The 19804-nt window shown below is 35.4% G+C and overlaps 1 protein-coding gene across 4 annotated transcripts in view; it reads right to left on the reverse strand.

Moving 5' to 3' along the window:
- Positions 1–19804, reverse strand: part of TBCD (tubulin folding cofactor D) — a 537579-nt gene that overhangs the window by 366129 nt on the left and 151646 nt on the right. The window lies entirely within an intron of this gene.

The raw sequence follows: 19804 nt of genomic DNA on the forward strand, positions 1-19804 counted from the left end.
ATACTCCAGCAAAAGAACTAATGAAGTATGAATGCAGTTTGAATCATACTATTTTTCACTTTATTTCTCCATGGTTTTTTGTTTATTTGCTTCATAAGAGTCTTCTACAACATGACCAATATGAAAATATGCTTTGCATATGGTCACATTTATAATCTATACCAAACTGTTTACCATTCCAGGGAGGTGGAAGGGGAAGGGAAAAGAATATTTGAAACTCAGAGCTTAGAAAACTAATGCTAAAAATTTTATTTACAAGTAATTGAGAGAAAATAAAATATTGAAAGAGCAAAAAAAAAAGTAATAGATATTTTTGGCAATATTTGTTTGACTTTTGATTCATGTTAGGTCTTATTTGGCTTTTTTAAACCCTTATCTTCCATTTTAGAATTAATGCTGTTTATCAGTTCCAAGGAGAAAGAGGAGTAAGGGCTAGACAATGGGGGTTAAATGACTTACCCAATATCACACAGTTACGGGAGTGTCTAAGGCCAAATCTGAACTCAGAACCTGTAAAGCTGGCTCTCAAACCACTAAGTGACCTAGCTGTCCCACATATTAGGGTTTAATAATAACTAACATTAACTTATAATGAGATCACATAATCATGAAAATACCTTAAAAATCTAGGCTAAAATGATGACAGACTTTTATCTACAACATTTTCCTCACTTTTTCATTTGTTTTATAACTGAATATTTGGCTAAGGATGATGAATATAATTTTTAAAAATTAACACTAAAAATGCAGCATTCTAGGGGGAAAGAACATACTTACACAAAAATATGATTAGCAGCTTTTTTTTTGTAGTGGCAAAGAATTGGAAAGTCCCAAATCATATAGCCAAATAAACAAGTGACAAATCATATGTTTTCATCTGTACTTCTACTCCAACAATTCTTTCTATGTAGGTGGATAGCATTCTATTTCATAAGTCCCTCAAATTTTTCCTGGATCATTGTATTGATGTTAGTAGCAAAGTCTATCACATTTGATTGTTCCACAATAATGCAGTTACTGTATGTAATATTCTCCTGGTTCTGCTCATTTCACTCTGCATCAGTTAACGTAAGTCTTTCCAGTTCTTTCTGAAATTATTCTGTTCATCATGCCTTATAAGTAATAGCACAATAGTATTCCATCACCATCATATGCCAAAATTTGTTCAGCCATTCCCCATTTAAGGGACATCCCTTTAGTTTCCAATTCTTTGCCACCATAAAAAGCACAGTTTGTATAAATTGATCTTTTCCCATTTTCAAAATATCTTTGGTTATAGAGATAAAGTATTACTGGAACAAAAGGTAGGCATTTTCTAGTACCCCTTTGGACATAACTCCAAATTTCTCTCCAGAATGGTTGCACCAATTCACAGCCCCACCAGCAATGCATCAGTATCCTGATTTTACTACAATTTGTTTATTATTTTCTTTATTGTCACATTGGCCAATCTGATAGGCATGAGGTGGTACCTCAGAACTGGTTTAATTTGCATTTCTCTAATCAAGAGGGATTTGGAACATTTTTTCATATGATTGCTGATAGCTTTGATTTCTTCATCTGAAAATTGCCTGTTCATATCCTTTGACCTTTTATCAATTGGGAAATTAATTGGATTCTTTTAAATTTGACTTAGTTCTTTATATATTTGAGAACTGAGACCTTTATCAGAAAAATTGGTTATAAAAGTTTTTCCCGGTTTGTTGCTTCCCTTCTAATCTTGGGTTGTATTGCTTTTGTTTGTATAAAAACATTTAATTTAATATAATCCAATTGATTCATTTTACATCTTGTAATGTTCTCTATCTCTTATTTGGTCATAAATTCTTCCCTACTCCATAGATCTGACAAGTAAACTATTCTACTAATTGGCTATCTATGTTTGTAAAAGAACTTTTGAGATATATCATTTTCTCTACCGTTGTTAGTATATATATATACTATATACTATATACTATATACTAGTTGTTAGTATATATATATACTATATACTAGTTACCGTTGTTAGTATATATATATATATATATACTGTAAATTATTTATATACCTGTAAATATGCATGCATAATGTGCATATGTATATACATTGTACATTTAAATATACATATGAATTTATTTTCCTCAAATTTATGCATATTCTTTACAGTATCCTTATGTATTTTTAAACTTTAATAATTCAGACTGTTGAGTTAGACAGAAAACCTAAAAACAATATTCAGAGAAGATTTATTATTATTTAAAGTTTTAGGCATAACAATAAATACTGTAAATAGAGCACTAAGTCAGAGTATGAATAAGTCAAATGTAATTCAAGTTCATCAAGTAGAAAAATTTTATTGTAACAGTAAGTTTCCTATGACTCGTCTTACCATCATCTTTTTTTTTTCAATGATAAGGTACAACAAAACATTTCTATTTTTCTGAAATTCAAGAAAATTCCATAATTATGGGTTCATAGAAAAAAATTAAGCTTGTGTGGTAGATGACAGATCCTAATAGAAATCAACCCATCAACAAGCATTTATTTAGGACAAACTATGAAACATAATATACTAGCACTGAAGGCATAAATACAAAAAGTTGGAACACTTCTGCCTCAAGAATTTTGATGAAATATATTATATTCACAGATAATATACTCCTTGCAAGTAGTAAATACTTGTTTATTGACTAATAACAAGATATATTTTAAAAATACAAAGTAATGGGGGAGTAGGGATGATAGTAAATCAGAAAAGGTTCCATTTACTTTAGTAGGTAGCACTGAAGATCTACCTTAAAAATTGTTAGAAGTTTCCAAAAGGCAAAAGTAATTAAGAAAAGCATAAAAGGCATGGAGGACAGTGTATGCAAAAGCAAAGAAAAGAGAGATGGAATTTCTTGCACAGGAAATAATAAGCATTCCAGGTTAGCTAGAGCCCAGTATGAGCTTAAACAGGGTAGAAAGGTAATTGCAAGGTAATTGGGGACTGTGGGAAACTAATAGTTAAGGAAATCAGAAAAAAACTTTACACTAGGCATGTTGAACTTGAGATGTCTATAGATATCTAGTTATAAATATCCAGTAGAAAAGCAATAATATGGGATTGGAGCTCTAGACAGACCCTGGTTAGAGATCTAGATCTGAGAGCCAATTACACAGAGATTATAATTGAGCCTATGGGAAATGATGAGATAGCTGAGAATGGATGCAGACATAGAAGAGGAGATGGTCCCAGAACAGGGCTTTGAAATATATCTATAGATAAGAGGTTATAGATGATGATCCTGTAAAAGAGATTAAGGAGTGGTCAGAGAGGCAGAAGGAAAACTAGAAGGGAAACATCAGAGGCAAGACCAAACATCAGTAGGCTGGGGAAATAGGCATTTAAAAAAAAAAAAAAGATCCCATAATGAACTACTATTGGAGCAGGAACTCTAAAGACACAAATGCAGAAGAAAAGAATGAAAAGAATGACTCAAAGAAAAAGCAGCTTGGGCACTAACTCAACTAGAATTCCTAGAAGAAATAAGTTTAAAATGTTTTCATAAAAAGAATGAGAACACTTGAGGGAGAGAATAGAAAAGAAATTAGTTTTGAGAAGAAAAAATTGAAAAGAAAGTAAGTAGATTGGTTTAAAAACTGAAAATCTTGCACAAGCAATAAAAATCCTGATAATTCAAATAGACCAAATGGAAGCCAATGACTTCCCAAAGCAATAAGAAATATTTAAAGCCGTGAAAAGCATGGGAAAAAATAGAAGAAAATGTAAAGCATCTTATGGGGGGGAAAATTCTGACCTATAAAACAGATCAAGGAAAAAAACATTTTAAAAATCATTAGACTCTCTGAATGACCAAAAAAGAAAACTAGACATCATTTTCCAAGAATTCTTAAAAGAATATGGCCCAGATTTCTTAGAACTAGGGAATGAAATAAAAATGGAAAAACAATCTATCAGGTATCTCCTGAAAGAAATCCCAAAATGTAAACTCCTAGGAACATCACAGACAAAATCCTGAGTTTACAAGTCAAAGATCGCACATGATTTGACAGGCACCAGTATAATAGAGTGCAGAACTTCACTATCTTCTGAAAATTCAAAGTACTTGCATTTATAATCAAGAATAACTTATCCCAAAAAATTGAGGATGATGCTAGTGAGGAAAAAATGAACCTTAAATAAAATACAGGATTTCCAAACATTCCTAATGAAAAAAGCTACAGAGGAATTTGGGATTTCAAAAAAAAAAAGAATGAAGGGAAATATAAAAATATAAACACAAATGAACAATAATAAAGGACTAAATAAGAATAAAAATTTTAATTCAAATATGAGATTCTCAACCCTATCATCATCAGGGTACACAGAGGGAGTCCAAAGTTATACAAAACCTATGAGTGGTTGTCATGTTTTAATGACCTTAAAGAAAGAATAGAAAGAGGAGAGAACAGGAATAAAATGGGAATAGGAGGAAACAAAACGGAAGGATAGGGAAAAATCAAATATCAAGGTATACAAGTACACATCTATACAAACAAGAAGAAGGGAGTGGGAGAAACTGGGATTGACACAAAGCTTATACTCTGACACTGTAAACCTCACTCTCATATGAACTGGTCAAAAGAAAGAAAAAATTCACACACAAATAATAAAATACATTTCACTCAAAATGGAAAGAACAGAGAGGGAGAGTTAGAGAGAGAATAGATTAAAGGAAGGATTAGTCCTAAGCAAACAAAAATACTTAATGCTGTTTTTGATGAGGCAAAGAATGGGAATTTTAGGGGCGGAGGTACCCAATAAATTATGGAATGGAAGAAGTAGTTATGGTATATAAATAAGGCCAATAGATGGAATAGTGAATATAGCTTTGAGTCTGGAGTCAGGAAGATTCTACTACAAATCTGTCCTCAGACACTTACTAGCTATGTGAGCCTAGTCAAGTCATTTGACAAACAGACAAACAGGCCTCTGTTTGTCTCAGTTTCTTCACCTGTGTGATGGGGACAGTAATAGCATCTATCTCACAGATTATTATGAGGATCCAGTGAGATAATATTTGTAAAGTGCTTAGCATAGGCCCTATATAAATTTTTATTCCTTATTATGTTAAGTATAATGACTAACCAGGATTTTTAAAAAGTAATGATGAAATTCTACCCCCCCCCCCCAACATTGAAGTGAAAGGCTCAAAAAGAAGAAGACATATTTCTTAGACACGGCCATATGAAAAGCTGTTTGCTTGACCATACACTTTTAGAATGGGTTTTGTTTTATGTTATATTCTCAATTGAGAGGGAGGTGAAGAGTAAGGGGGTAAGAAGTTAGATCTTGGCTATTTAAGCAGATAAAATTAGTTTGCAGAAAAAAAGGAATGATATGTCTTGTCAAAAGGTTTTACCACATTTCTTGATAGAATCTTATACTTTTTGTTGTTTTCACTATTAATGTGTCCAATTATGTCTAAAGTTTTCCTAATCCTGAACCATTTCTGCCCTCCTGATATAAATCCAGCCTGGTTCTACTTTATAAACCTTCTGATGGATTATTACAGTTTCTTTACTAGAATTTTATTTAAAATGTCTACACCATTTCTCATTAGGGTAAATGGTCTATAGTTTTGTTTTATTTTTTTTTCTCTATTTTGACTCGTCCCTGGTTTAGATATTAAGATCATATTGCTATCATTGAAAAAACTTGATAGGAACCTACTTTTCACTTTTTTTTCAAATATTTAAGGTAGTATTAGAATTAATTGTTCTCTAAATATCAGGTAGAATCTGCTTATAAATCCACTTGGTTTTTAATTTCATGGTTTTCTGGTTTCTTTTAGATGCATGGACAATTCATTGATACACTCTTTCATTTAGTGATTAAAAAAACATTTAAAGATAAAATTTATCCATTTGAATGGATCCTCTATATTTTAGTTGTGATTTCATTGTAATTATGTTTAATGAAATTGATTTTTTCTACGATTTTATTCTTTGAACCACCCATTCTCGAGGATTAAGTTAGTTTTCAATTAATTCTTAATCTTTGTTTCAAAAGCCTTCACTGAATATCATTTGTTTCATTATTGTTGGGAAAAGATATGTTTGATACTTTGGGGTTTTTTCATTTGTTTATGAGGAGTTTATGCCCTAATATAACATCACCTTTTTGTGGAGGTGCTGGGGAAAAAAGTATACACTTTTAGTTTTTCATTTAATATTCTTCAATCTAACCTTTCTAAATTTCAATTCACATCCTTCATTGCTTTTTCAGCTTTCTTTTCAAGTCCATCAAAAATGTAAACTGGTACTCTTCTTAATTCCTCAAAATCCATATTAGCCCAGTTTGGGCAATTAGTCTTAAAATAGTTCTTAACTGCCTTCCAACTATTTTTTACAAATTGTCTCCTGATTTGTCTAAAACTTTTTCCCCTGGAAAGATCCAGGCCTATACAGATATCTCCCAGCTCAATAAGTCTATCCATGAACTTGGGGCGGTTTTGATCATTTTTCTGCTTTAAATTTTCAAACTTAGCCCACGTACAAGGCCTATCAGACCAAATTCTCATTAAGTCTAGTAATGAATTCCTAGGCTGATATGTTTGTAATTATTCTTCTTTTATATTCAAATTGCATTTTGGGTCTTCACATGACCAATGAATTGCTCCCCTTCCCTGGGCTTGATTAAAAAGATAAACAATTTTATTTCTTTCTCTTCTGGTTAAAAAGGCAAAAGGCTGAAAAAATATAAGGAATGTGAAATTTTATAAGAAAATAAATGACCTTTAAATTCAATCTAGGACTAATAAAATCATTGGACATCCTGAAAGCCATGTCAAAAAAAAAAAAGAGCCAAGAAAAGACATCATTTTTCAAGAAATCTGAAGAGAAAAATACCCTAATCTCTTAGCACAAAGGACAGTTTGGAAACTCAAAGAATCCACTAGTAACTTTATGAAAGAAACTTCAAAATGAAATTTCCAAGGGATATTGTGTACAAAATCCAGATCTGACAGGTAATAGAAAAAAAATGACATAAGCAGCTAGAAAGAATTCAGTACTGAGAAGTGGTAATGAGGATCACAAAAGAGATAGTCACTACAATAAAGAGGTGGAGAACTTGGAATATGATATGATTTGTAGTCTTACACCCAAAAATAACCTACTCAGCAAAACTAAATATAATCCTACAGGTGGAAAAAACGAATCTTTAAATGAAATAGAAAACTTACAAAGTTCCCTTGATGAAAAGACCAAAGCTGAGTAGAAAATTTGCCATGTAGATATAGGAGTCAATAGAAGCATAAAAAGGTAAACATTAAGAAACCAAGCAAAGTTAAGCTGTTTACATTATTATGTGGAGAGATGATAAACATAACCCCTCAGAGCTTTATCAGCAGAAACATTTGTAGAGGTAGTCTAAATAGATACAGGTCCTGGGAGTGGCTCTATTATGTTTTCATGATCTTAAAAGAAAAATGGAAAGGGTATGAAAAAGGAATATACTCTTAGAAGAGGCAGAATGGAGAAAATTATCTCACATTAATGAGGTTCACAAGTAAAGAGTTTACACAACAAGGAGAAAAGCATGAGGAGGGAAATTTCAGGCCTTGCTTGAACCTCACTCTCATCTGAATTGACTAATGGAGCAAAAAATACCTATAAAAACACAATTTGGTACGGAAATACATTTTATCCAATAGGAAAACAGGATGCAAAGAGGTGAAGGAAAAGATCCAGGGAGGTGGGAGTTTGAGAGGATAAGGTGGAAGACAGATTAATTGAAGAATTAGTCAGAAACAAAACAAAGTCCTTAAAGAGAGGATAAGAAAAAAAAAGGAAGGGAAAGTATAAAGATGGAGAGAAATAATTAATAATCAGAACCATAAATACTAATAGGGGGAAATTAGCTAAAAAACTGAAGAGGATAACAATGAATTAGAAACAAAAAGCTGTAATATTATTTATAAGAAACATAAAAAAGGTAGTAATCATAATTTCAGACGAAGCAATAGCAAAATTAGACCCAATTAAAAGAGACAAATGGGGAACTATATTTTTCTAAAAGGTGCCATAGACAGGAAAGTAATATTTAGCATCTTCACCAACTAACATAGCATCTGAATTCTTTAAACTAAATAAGTCAGAGGAAAAAATAGACAGTAAAACTCTTAATAGTGTAGGACTTCATTTTACTCCTTTTAGACATAATTAAAATAAACCAAAAAGCAATGAAGGATGTGAATTGAAATTTAGAAAGGTTAGATTGATAGACTATTGGAAAATATTAAATGAAAAAATTGAAAAAGAAAAAGCAAATCAAGGAGAAGTCATAGCTCCTTTCAGGAATCCACAAATTAACCACTAACATGTTATTTTTGTGGAAAAAGGGATCATGTAATGATGAACTGTAGGAACTGGAATCAGGTATACAGAAATAAAAACTTTAGGAATAATAACAATTATAGAAATAATAACAATTCAAATGCGGAAAATCATGACTGACACCAAAACACCCAAAATGGGGTTTGTCCACATTATACTCCAGGTGGGAATCCCCCCCCCCGCATTATGGGGGATGGATGTAAAGATAATATTAGGGTTGTGACTTAAAATCTAGAGTTAATTGGTCGCCGGGGAAAATCCCAAATAAAATACCCACGTCAGTCTGGAAATTTATGGTAGTTTAATTAATATAGAGGGAAGGAACTTAAGGAGGAGGGAAGAGAATATAGGATTTCTCCTGCCTGGCCTATGCTGGGGGAGTTTAAAATTCCCGCCTCTAGGGCTCTGAAGAAGATTAGAGGCTTCTAAGAAGATAAAGTTGGAAAGTAAAGGAGGAAAACTCAGCCAGAAATTCACCACAATAGCTTGTAGCCACGCTAAGATGCGGAAAGGCCCAGCACACTGCTATCAGTCAACTCTGCCGCAAAAGGCACCGGAGAGAGGAAAGGAGCCAATATGTAGGCCTTTCACTCTTGTGTCTCCTCCTCTAAATGCCCATTCTTTTTAGATCTCATCTTCTTTGAGTAGATTATATCTTTAGAGTTACTTAACACTTCTTTGTTAAATTCACCTTTTGTGAGTTACTTAACCTTTTTTGTGATTAATTTAACCTTTATAGTTACTTAACACCTTTTTGTATTAAAATCTTAAAACAGACTTAGCTTAAAGTTCTAGCTTCACAATTAGGTAAGAGTAAGTAGCTTCATTGTTCAATCAGGAGATTACAACTTTATCTTCCCCCTAAAGTACGGTCTAAGTAGGGTGGAGTAATTTAGAGTTCCCAAGACATTCCTGATTTTGTTAAACTAAACATCTTCATTGTTACAATCAGGAAATACCTAAATCCAATCTTCACACCCCAGAGAAATAGTCAGGGATCTTTTTGATATGGGGGGGGGGGGAGGGGAGGAGGAGGGAAGAGGGAGGGTTTGAAGTCAGAGAGTGAAACCATTGATTTCCCAGACCCTGACGTCTTAACACCAGTTATCCCAGGCCATTCTCCAACCCACCCCACCCCCAAAGTAATGAACCTCACATAACTCTGAAGTTTGGAAACAGGTGTGATGATTGCCTCTTAGACACTGGAGCTTCCAGATCAGTTTTCCTGAGTAAACCTGATTTCTGAATACAATTATATTGGTCCTTCAAATGTAGTAGGTATATCAGGAGCACCTCCAAAAGGTTCCAAAGCTTTCATCTCGAATGATTTCTGTGGGACCCCTATCAATAGAACATTTTTTCCTTTTAATGCCTGGTTCCCCTATAAAATTGTTAGGGAGAAATCTTTTATGCAAACTTAGAGCCATAATAACATGCTATCAATATGGCTCTATAATGCTAGAATTCTCTGAGGAATCCTTAAATTTGCTCCCTACACTTCTTTTAAACAGTCAAGAAGTGAAAGAGACCCTCACCTTTGAAATACCAGCTGATATACCTGAGTATCTCTGGGCCACATCTTCTTCTGATGTAGGCCTATTTAAATCAGCTATTCCTGTTCAGATTAAGACAAAAGGTGGTCCACTTCCTTCCATTCCTCAGTATCCCCTATCAAAAGAGTTAATTGAGGAAATTACCCCAGTGCGAGAATCATTGATTAAGCAAGGAATAATAATTCCATGCAAATATGAATATAATACACCTATTCTCCCTATAAAAAAAGCCAAAACTAGGCCCAGATGGAAAATATGCCTATCACTTCATACAGGATTTAAGGCCTGCAAATAATCATGTCATAAAAAGGCACTCTGTGGTTCTAAACCAAGCCATAATTATCTCCTCTATTCCCAGAACAGCCACATATTTTACTGTGGTAGATTTGTGCTCAGCATTCTTCTCAATCCCGATCCATGAAAATTCCAGGAATATATTTGCTTTCACTTGGAAAAGTTGCCAGTGGACATGGTCCCAGCTACAAAAGGGTTTTCTGGACAGTCCTATGTTGTCCTCACCAATTTTAAAACAGGATTTAGAAAATATCAATTTTCAGGAGAGCTGCTTGATTCAATTTCTAAGATGATCTGCTTTTGGCCTCACCAAATGCCACAGTATGCCAAGAATATACCAAGCATCTTCTTTTAGAGCTACATAAGAGGCCACAAGATCTCAAAGGCAAAGGTTCAGTGGTGTCTCCCTAAAGAGGAATATTTAGTATTTGTTCTAACTGCTGGCACCCATTCTATTTCCCCTAAGGGCATTAAAGATATTCTGAAATTGACTGCCCCCTCCACTAAGAAACAGTTGAGGGCAATTCTAGGAACAACAGTTTTTGGTAGGCAGTGGATCCCTTGCTATGGGATCATCACTAAACCCCTTATAGCTCTAACAAAAAATTCAGTCCCTGAACCAGGTAGATTAGAGGCATAACACTTGTTAGCTCTTTCAGAATTAAAACAGGCTATCCTCTCTGCCCCTGTTGTAAATATTCCAGATTACAAAAAGTCATTTACCTTGTATGTATATGAACAGAGAGAGGCAGCTTCAGATGTTTTAACTCAAAACTTAGGACCTGTTCAGTGTCCAATTGTTCATTATTTGGCCCAACTGGACCCAGTAACTTCAGGAGCCCTAACCTGTCTTAGAAGCATAGCTGCCAGAGCTGTTAGTAACTAAATCTGCTGATTTAGCATTGGGGTGTCCATTTAATCATAATGTGCCCACATAAATTTGAGGCATTGTTGCTAAGGCATAGAACACAGGCATTTTCAGAGCAAAAACTTGCTAGGTATGTGGTAACCTTTTAGGTAATAAAATATTATCTTGAAACGCTATACAGTCCTTTAGCCTGCCACCTTGCTTTCAGATTTACCAGTTTCAGGAGAACCATTGCACAATTGTGAATCTTTAGTGTCTATGGCTGAAAAGCCTCAAGATATCTCCTGGACACTCCTTTAGACAATCCAGACTTAGTTTTATTCACTGATGGATTTTCTTTCATGAGGAATGACATTCACTACACTGGAGCTACTATAGTCACAGAATTTGCCACTCTGTGATCAGCTTCACTGCCCTCAAATGTAAGTGTTCAAGGTGCAGAACTGATAGCTCTAAAACATACCTATATAATTGCCAACGGTAAGAAAGCAACAATTTACACGGACTCTAGATACCCATTTGTAATATGTCATGAAGTGGGTATGCTTTGGCTCCAAAGGGAGTTTTTAACTTCTGCTGGAAAACATATCACAAATGCAGAGATCATAAATGAAGTGTATTCCGCTCTTCAGCTACCTGAAGCCCTAGTTCTAGTTCACTGCTCTGCCCATAGAGGTGGTACTGGCCCTGTCTTTAGAGGGAACCACCAGGTAGATACTGCAGCAAAGCTCACTGCCTCAGAAGGACCTGAATTGATTTTAACTTTGGCAACTAGTAACAACACATATTTATCTCTCTTATAATGAACAGGAAGTAGAAAAATGTCAGAGGTTGATAACTTGGAGCTCATCTATATATAGATCTGAGTGCCCTCTATAAAGAGGTAGAAACTCAAAGTCTGTCTAAGAGCAAGCCCAAATGCCCTATCCTTCCCCCTTTTTAGGCCTCTCATAGTAATACATGTCTATTGCTGGCAAAGACATGCTATTGCTGACCGTTCCATTAATCTTGGATTATGTTTGAGTCATAATTTTACCCCCAAGTGCCTATCTACATTTCTTGAAAATATTCTCTCACCCTAATTTCTGGAATCTTTATGCTGCACCAGGTGTCATATCTACCATCCTTGTTGCACTTTCCCAAGGTCTGTCTCAACCCTTTCCCAAGGACCTGTCTCAATGGAATGCTTTCATTCTTTGTGATCTGTACCTTTAAAAGTTGTTAGCTGCCTGCAATAAACTGTATTTGTCAGTGGGCAAAACCCTTCCGAATACACACTGTGTCTGTTATATTTTGATTCTTATCATTTCCCTTGTCGTTACCTAGAGGCAAGGTTCCTATAATTTCCACCTTTGTTATTCCTCTATTATTTTCCTTCATTCTTACCTGGGGAACTCTGATCTCAGTCCGCCCCCCCCCCCCCAGGGCTTTAAATAAAAAATGGAAATAAAAGTTTAAAGCAAAACAGATCAATGGGGTATGGGTGTCATCTGAAGGAAGATCCCTACTTCCTAGAAGTTTTTATCACCAAATATGCTAATCTGTTCACAAGAATGGCCACTCTGGTACCCAGGGTAATGTAGACTGTTAAAAAGGTATGGATAGCCCCTGGTATAACTACCATAGACTCTTAAGTGTGTGCAGTCTGCCCCACTTGCCAAGTCTATAATCAACATGATTGTCATGGCAAAGCCTTTGGTGGGGGTCCTCTGGCTTACACACCTTTTGAGCATTTACAAATTAACTTTATTACTAGGGATAAGGCTGGACATTATAAATTTTGTCTGGCCATAGTGGATCAGCTAACCAGATAGATGGAAGTATTTTCTAGCACCAGAGCCACAGTGGCTTTTGTTGCCACGGTGCTCTTTAAAGAGATAATTCCTTGCTTTGGTCTGCCAGCATGAATTGATTCAGACAGTATAACTCATTTTACTGATTCTGTTTTGTCTCAAATTTATTTTTGTTTGGGGATCACTCCCCAGTTCCATGTACCGTATCACCCCCAGAAATCAGGCCAAGTTGATAGAATGAATAGAGATCTTAAGGCTATGATTGAAAAATTGTACACTGAGACTCACTTAAAATAGCCTGAAGTTCTCCCTCTAGCTGTATTTTATCTTCAAAGCAGGCCCAAAGGAGATCTACACATCTCACCATTTGAGATGCTTTTTGGACATCCTCACACACACAGGCTAAGACACTTTCTCCTGCATACACATCACTACTAGGGGAAGGTGGGAACAACATTTCTATTGCTTTATATATACAGGACGTACAGATCAAATTGCAAGAACTTCAAGAATCCAGAGCTGCAGTACAAGCAGGACCAATAGACTTTTCCCACCATAATCTACACTCAGGAGACAAGGTGTACATAAAGAATTTCCAGCGCACTGGAAGGACTCAGTCTGCCTGGGAAGGTCTGTTTCAAATACTGTTAATCACTCCAACCTCTATCGAAATTAGAGAAAAGGACTCTTTTATTCATTGCTCACATGTAAAAAGGGTACCTTCTATCAACGCTGATTGACACATGCAACTGTCTTTATCTGTACCCTCTTCCAATGACTGAACTGGAAATGATACCATTATAAAAGTCCTTAGACAAGTTGTACACTATTTTGGCTGACATTGAATACCTGAATTTTTTATTATTGCTTTTCTTTTTATTTGCAATAGGATATTTGGATTTCTTCTTATTTTTCTGTACTTGAAGTAAATGGAATAAGTATTTTTTTTTAATTTCGAAAGATAAGTTTACAATTTTCATAGATCTAATATCAATGCATACCCAAAAGCTTTAGACTATGGAAACCTGCCACTGATTGTTAATTATTATGGGACTTCTACAAATAATTGTGTCTGATTACAGAAGAAGTAATTGCAAAAAGAGCCACTGTACAATGCCAAAAAGCACACGGTCAAGGTGACCAAAAATCCCTATGGGATTGATGAGAATCTATGCCAACACAGAGGACTTGTTTGAGGTTCAAGGAGGCAGTTGATTGACAACATCAGATGCTGGACTCCTCCATGCCACATTCCAACAAGTACGTTAGTTTGGCTGCCTTTTTAGCTCCCCTATCCCTGAGACTGAAGGCAAAATCACAGCAGGGAAGTACATTTCCCTTTTACCTCAGAATCTAGTCCCTTTTCTCTTTTATAGTATGGCAATTTTCTGTGGTCCTGGCTGCCAATGCATACTTAAATATTGATACAATTGTCCTGCAGGCTTGTAGGACATAAATCACTTTAATTGAGCGTTGTTGATGATTCAAGTACCTGTTAGGGGTTTATTCCTGTTTACTAAGAATTCTATATACATAAGATTTTGATTATTTTAACCCAAAATTTAATTTTTTCTCTTCTTTTTAGATTTTTGGTTTTTGGTTTTCTTTTGACAATCAATTCATATACTCCATAACTCAGCCATGTATCCTGGGGGTGATCCTGGTATTGGACAACACCCTCCTCAGGGGGAATTGCATAATTATCCTAAAATCCAAAGTTTAAAATTTTATGAAGAAATTTCAGGAAAAGAAACTCCTCAACACCACCAAAGAAAACACCCTGAAGAAAGCATATCTTTTTGATGGGAGGAGAAAACTGCGTATAAGTGGAAACCTCTAGGACCCTTCAAGTCTCTTGGCAGCTCAGCTTTTTGGCAGCTCAGTCGTTGTGACTCAGCCTCGTGGACGGCTGGATCTTTTGAGGCTCAGTCTGGTGCAGCTCAGCTTGATTAGGCATTCAGTTCTACCTTGGGTTTGGCATTGGTGGCTCGAGGAATTCAGCTTCAATGACTCACGTGGGTTGAGGAGACCCTGGCCAGAGACACTGACTCTTCGGCTCTTCACTAGAATCATCATCAAGGCTCAATTAAAGTGATTTAATTTTTTGGTGGGATGCTCTTTTTGGTCTCGAGGCACTCAGATCCAGACTACAGGGTATTTAGCTAGGCAATATTCCCTATCTCCTTCCTACATTTCCCCCTTTACTATCTCTACCTTGCTGTAATAAAGGTACTAAAGCTACTAACAGACTCATAGTTTATTTTCGAAGTATTATAGAGTGACTACAATTTTTTTAATTCTTATATTTGTTGAACCCATTTTAATTATTATAGATTTAAATATTTCTTGTCAACTCTTGGAATTAATTGCTTCTATTTGGTCGATGTTAAATTTCAGGAATTTATTTTCTTAGGAATTTCTAGATCGAAACTTTTAACTTTCTTTTCATGCCTTTCTTCCAAAATTCTCATTTCTTTTCTCATATTTTCTTCTACCACTCTCATTTTTAAAAACAGTAATTTTTAATCTTTTTTAAAAAAAAACTTGATTATTGCATTTGCATCTGAACTGCATTTTTCTTTGAGGCTTTGCTTTGTAGATATTTTCAAGGCAGTTACTTCTGGGTTTCTTCTTTTAAACTTCTCTGTCTCTATAATGTCTCTTTATCAAATGAGTGAGGAACTGATTAGAGGAGGGAGAGATTTGAGGAAGGAGGATTAACAAGAACACTAGTGTAATATGCTACTTGTGAGGGCCTTTGCATTAGCTGTCCTCAATGCCTAGAATATACTTCCTCTTTATCTCTTTTTTTAGTATCGCTAGTTTTTTTCAATAATCAGGTGAAGCACTACCTCCTACACAAAGCCTTTATTAATTTTTGCTCTAGTAGTTCTTGCTATCCAAAATCATATTTAATATATTTTCTAAATATGTCTATGGCTTTTGTATAAATTTTAACTATGTAGAACAATATACATTAATGTTGTCTCCCTGAATGTAAACTCCTAAAGGACAGAGTTTCACTTTTATCCCCAAAATACAGCATAGTTGTCTCGATTATAGTAGGTGCTTACTAAATGCACCTTGATGTCTAGATACATCATCTTTAAGAAGCTACTTAGAATTCTGCTAGTTATGCTGTTTTTTCTTTTAATAGTTTCTCTGCTATTTACTTTTTTTGTATTCTAGTGAAAATCATTTGGTTTTTCAATGAATCTATTCTTTTATTCATGTTCTCCATGGATATTTTCCATACTGTTAAACTTTATTATAATCTTGCTACCTTTTTTGCTTACTCATTTTTTTCCTTCAATGTCTTTATAATGCATATTCTTTCAGTAGTTCAGGTCTGGGACCATTACTGAATTCCTTAACTGAGTGATTATTTTTCATGTCGCAAACCTTCTTATAGCTATAGTATTTTTTCATCATACTGAAGCTTTTCTGTGATTAACTCATTTTCTTGGTGGTGGATTTTCTATTGTCTTTTAATTTTTTATTAATATCTTCTGGTTTTATGTAACTGTCTTTTCTAAGTATACTCTCCTGTGTATATATATTTTATATATACAAAGAATTTTTAAAAAAGCAAAAACTAATATATTTTAAATAAGTTTAATATTATATGCAATGATCCAAATCAGAGGCACATTTCCCCTGTGTTTTCCCAGGACCAACTTGGTCAACTGTCTTTGTTGTTCTTTCAAATTTACATTGCTACATTTAGTGTATATTGTTTTCCTGACTGTTTACTTTGCCTTAGTTCATATATGTTTTCTGGTGAATCTTCAGAGTCTTCATAGTCATCATCTCTTTTTTGTTTATGTTAAATGTGTCCATGTTTCTACATATCTCTCTGCTTTTTTTTCCCCTTTTTTAATTCACCATATTTTTCCATGGTTACATGATTGATGATCCCCCTCCCCAAGCCAAAAAACAGTTCCACTAGATTACACAGGTATCATTGTTTAATATCTATTTCCATGTTATTCATATCTGCCTTAAAGTGATCCTTTAGCATCAAAACCTTAATCATATCCCTATCACACTATGTGATAGATCATATATTTTTCTATTGCACATCATCTCTTATAGCATAGTAATATTCCATTACATTCACATTAATGTTACATTAGTCATTATCCAATCAGTTCACACTATCTAGTTTCTAGTTCATTATACTGTACATTTCTTTAGAACTGAGTTGTACTAACATATTGCTAAAAATGTTTCAGTGTATCAACTGTAAACCTTAAAATTTCTTAGACTTATAAACGTTGGAAATTTCACCACTGGGAAATTTCATACTTGAAAAATTTCCTATTGAGAGTGGGAACTCTATTGGAATGTGAACCCCACTGGCATGGGAGGTTCCTCCTCCTCCCTTCTTAAGATTACTTTAGGACAGAAACCTTTTGCTGAACAATGGAAAGGGCTTTGACCTATGCTTAAGCATAGAACAGGAATTTCTTTGAGTCATGATTGATTTTAGAATTGATACAATGGAGATACTTCGAATGACAGAACCAGGTCTTGGAAATTGCAATCTCCACCCTACTCAGTCCTAACAGGATTTAGGAAGGGCTGCAGCATAGATCAAAATTTAATTATTCCAATCTCTACCCTACTCAGGGTAACAGGATTTAGGAAGGGCTGTAGCAAAAGATCAAGATTTAATTATTTGAGAATATGACCTTCAACAGACATGTGCAAATCCACAGACCTCTGGGTGGTCCTGGGTTAAGCTAGAGACACCATTGGCACAGGGAGACATGGACAGTGATGGGTAGATGTGAGAACTGAGGGGAGGGAACTTGGATGGTTTCCTTAAAGATAGAGAGGTCTGAGGACTGAGGGGTAGTTGGAGAGTTTTGGCTCTGAGTGGTTGGAGAGGTGCTCTGAGAAGCTTGCTCTGAAGGAAGCTGGAGGTGGAGGCCCCTGAGACTGTTTCTCCATTTTGGTCACGTGAGTAATAGGGACTGATCTCCTTTCTTTGCCCCAGCTATCTAAGGGCTTGGGCCTTTTGGCCCACCCTAAACAGAAGGGGTATTTAAGCCCTATTCCCTTCTCTCCCCTTTATCTCTCCCTCTCTCTCTCTACCTCTAATTCCTTTCTTCCTCCTGTTTGTAATTAAACTCTATAAAAGGTTGACGGCTGACTTGAGTTTTCATTTAGGAATTACATAGCTGAATTCCTTTGGCGACCTTAAATTAATATATATCAGTCTTTTAAAGTGATTTCCTTGTCACACAACTAAGTGGAACAGTGGATAAAATGCTGGACCTGAAGTAAGGTGAGTTCAAATCTGCCTCAGACTCTTACAGTGTGACCCAGAACAAGGAACTTAACCTATTTACCTCAGTTAATGTCTCTGTCCTTTGTGTACTTTTGTCACCATTAGATCCCAGAAACCTTCTTTTTCCTTAAAAGACAAGACTCACCCCTTTCAACTGAGAGAAATTCTGCTTATCAGCAGTCCAGAAACAAATTTCCATACCCTCAAACAAGTCTTTTATATTACTACAAGGCTGATCACTCAATTATTCTTATGTATTTTGACAATAATTTATATATAAGACTTTAGTCACAAAAACGTGAAATAAAGAACCTGAGTGCTGAATTGAGTAGCTACATAGATCATAAATCTATGTAAAATCTATGTAAAGCTACATAGATACATAAATCAGCTCTTGGACCTAGGCCATCTGAAAGAGTATGACAAGATCAGTCTGGAATCACTTCAGGGTAACTATCCAGAGAAATTATAGAATCATATGTGATTTTCCCACAACACATACATTAATTTTAGAAATTATCCCTAGGTCAGGGATCCAATTAGAAGAGTAGATCATTTACCTGTTCTTTCACCTCTCTCTCCCTCCCTCCCTCCCCGCCCCCTCTCTCTCTCCCTTTAAAAAGCTCTGCCTAAAAAACAGAGCAAGATTTCCATTCTTCCTTCCATTGGCATCACTTTAATTGCTAATCAGTAATCCAAAAGATTTCTGATTTAAAGGATTACATCATTGAACCATTACATCTTTAGCATAGTGCTCATCAATTATAAATTACTGATCATTTTAGCAGCAAATCATAAAAATCATAAAATTCTGAGCAAGCATTTCTCACATATATGCCATTTTTAACATCCTACCCACTCCTTAGCTACTCTTTGCAACATATATCGTTACACAGATCAAAATGTAATCAAAATATCAACCAACATACTCCCAAAGTTCGTGTGAGGCAACTTATCAATTACATATCACTCAACTCATTTTAACATTCTGGACATGGAATGTTTGCATTAAGATTCCACAGCTTCAAACCAGCCACTTGGTCAGACAGGGCTGGCAACATTCACTTGTTTAGAGTCCCCGGTTCTGGTGGTTAGAGGATCCTGGTTGGAATTAAGGGTGGTTAAAGGCCCCCTGACTGGAACTTGGGGTAGTTATAGCCCCCCCACCGGTTGAAATGTAAAAATGGAGACTAGAATCCAGGACTTCAATCCGCAGAAGTCCTTGCTCCACTTCCCCAGAATGCCTTGTAACCTCACCTGGGCGGAGAGCAATATGGGGTATTTAACCTGGTTGTAAAAAGGCTCTGCCCTTCGACAAAAGAATATCAACCCTCTGACCCAGCCATAGCACTGCTGGGTCTGTACCCCAAAGAGATAATGGACACAAAGACTTGTACAAAAATATTCATAGCTGCGCTCTTTGTGGTGGCCAAAAACTGGAAAACGAGGGGATGCCCATCAATTGGGGAATGGCTGAACAAACTGTGGTATATGTTGGTGATGGAGTACTATTGTGCTAAAAGGAATAATAAAGTGGAGAAGTTCCATGGAGACTGGAACAACCTCCAGGAAGTGATGCAGGGCGAGAGGAGCAGAACCAGGAGAACATTGTACACAGAGACTAATACACTGTGGTATA

The sequence above is a fragment of the Monodelphis domestica genome, chromosome 2 (genome assembly GCF_027887165.1).
Source record: "Monodelphis domestica isolate mMonDom1 chromosome 2, mMonDom1.pri, whole genome shotgun sequence".
Taxonomy (NCBI): Eukaryota; Metazoa; Chordata; class Mammalia; order Didelphimorphia; family Didelphidae; genus Monodelphis; species Monodelphis domestica.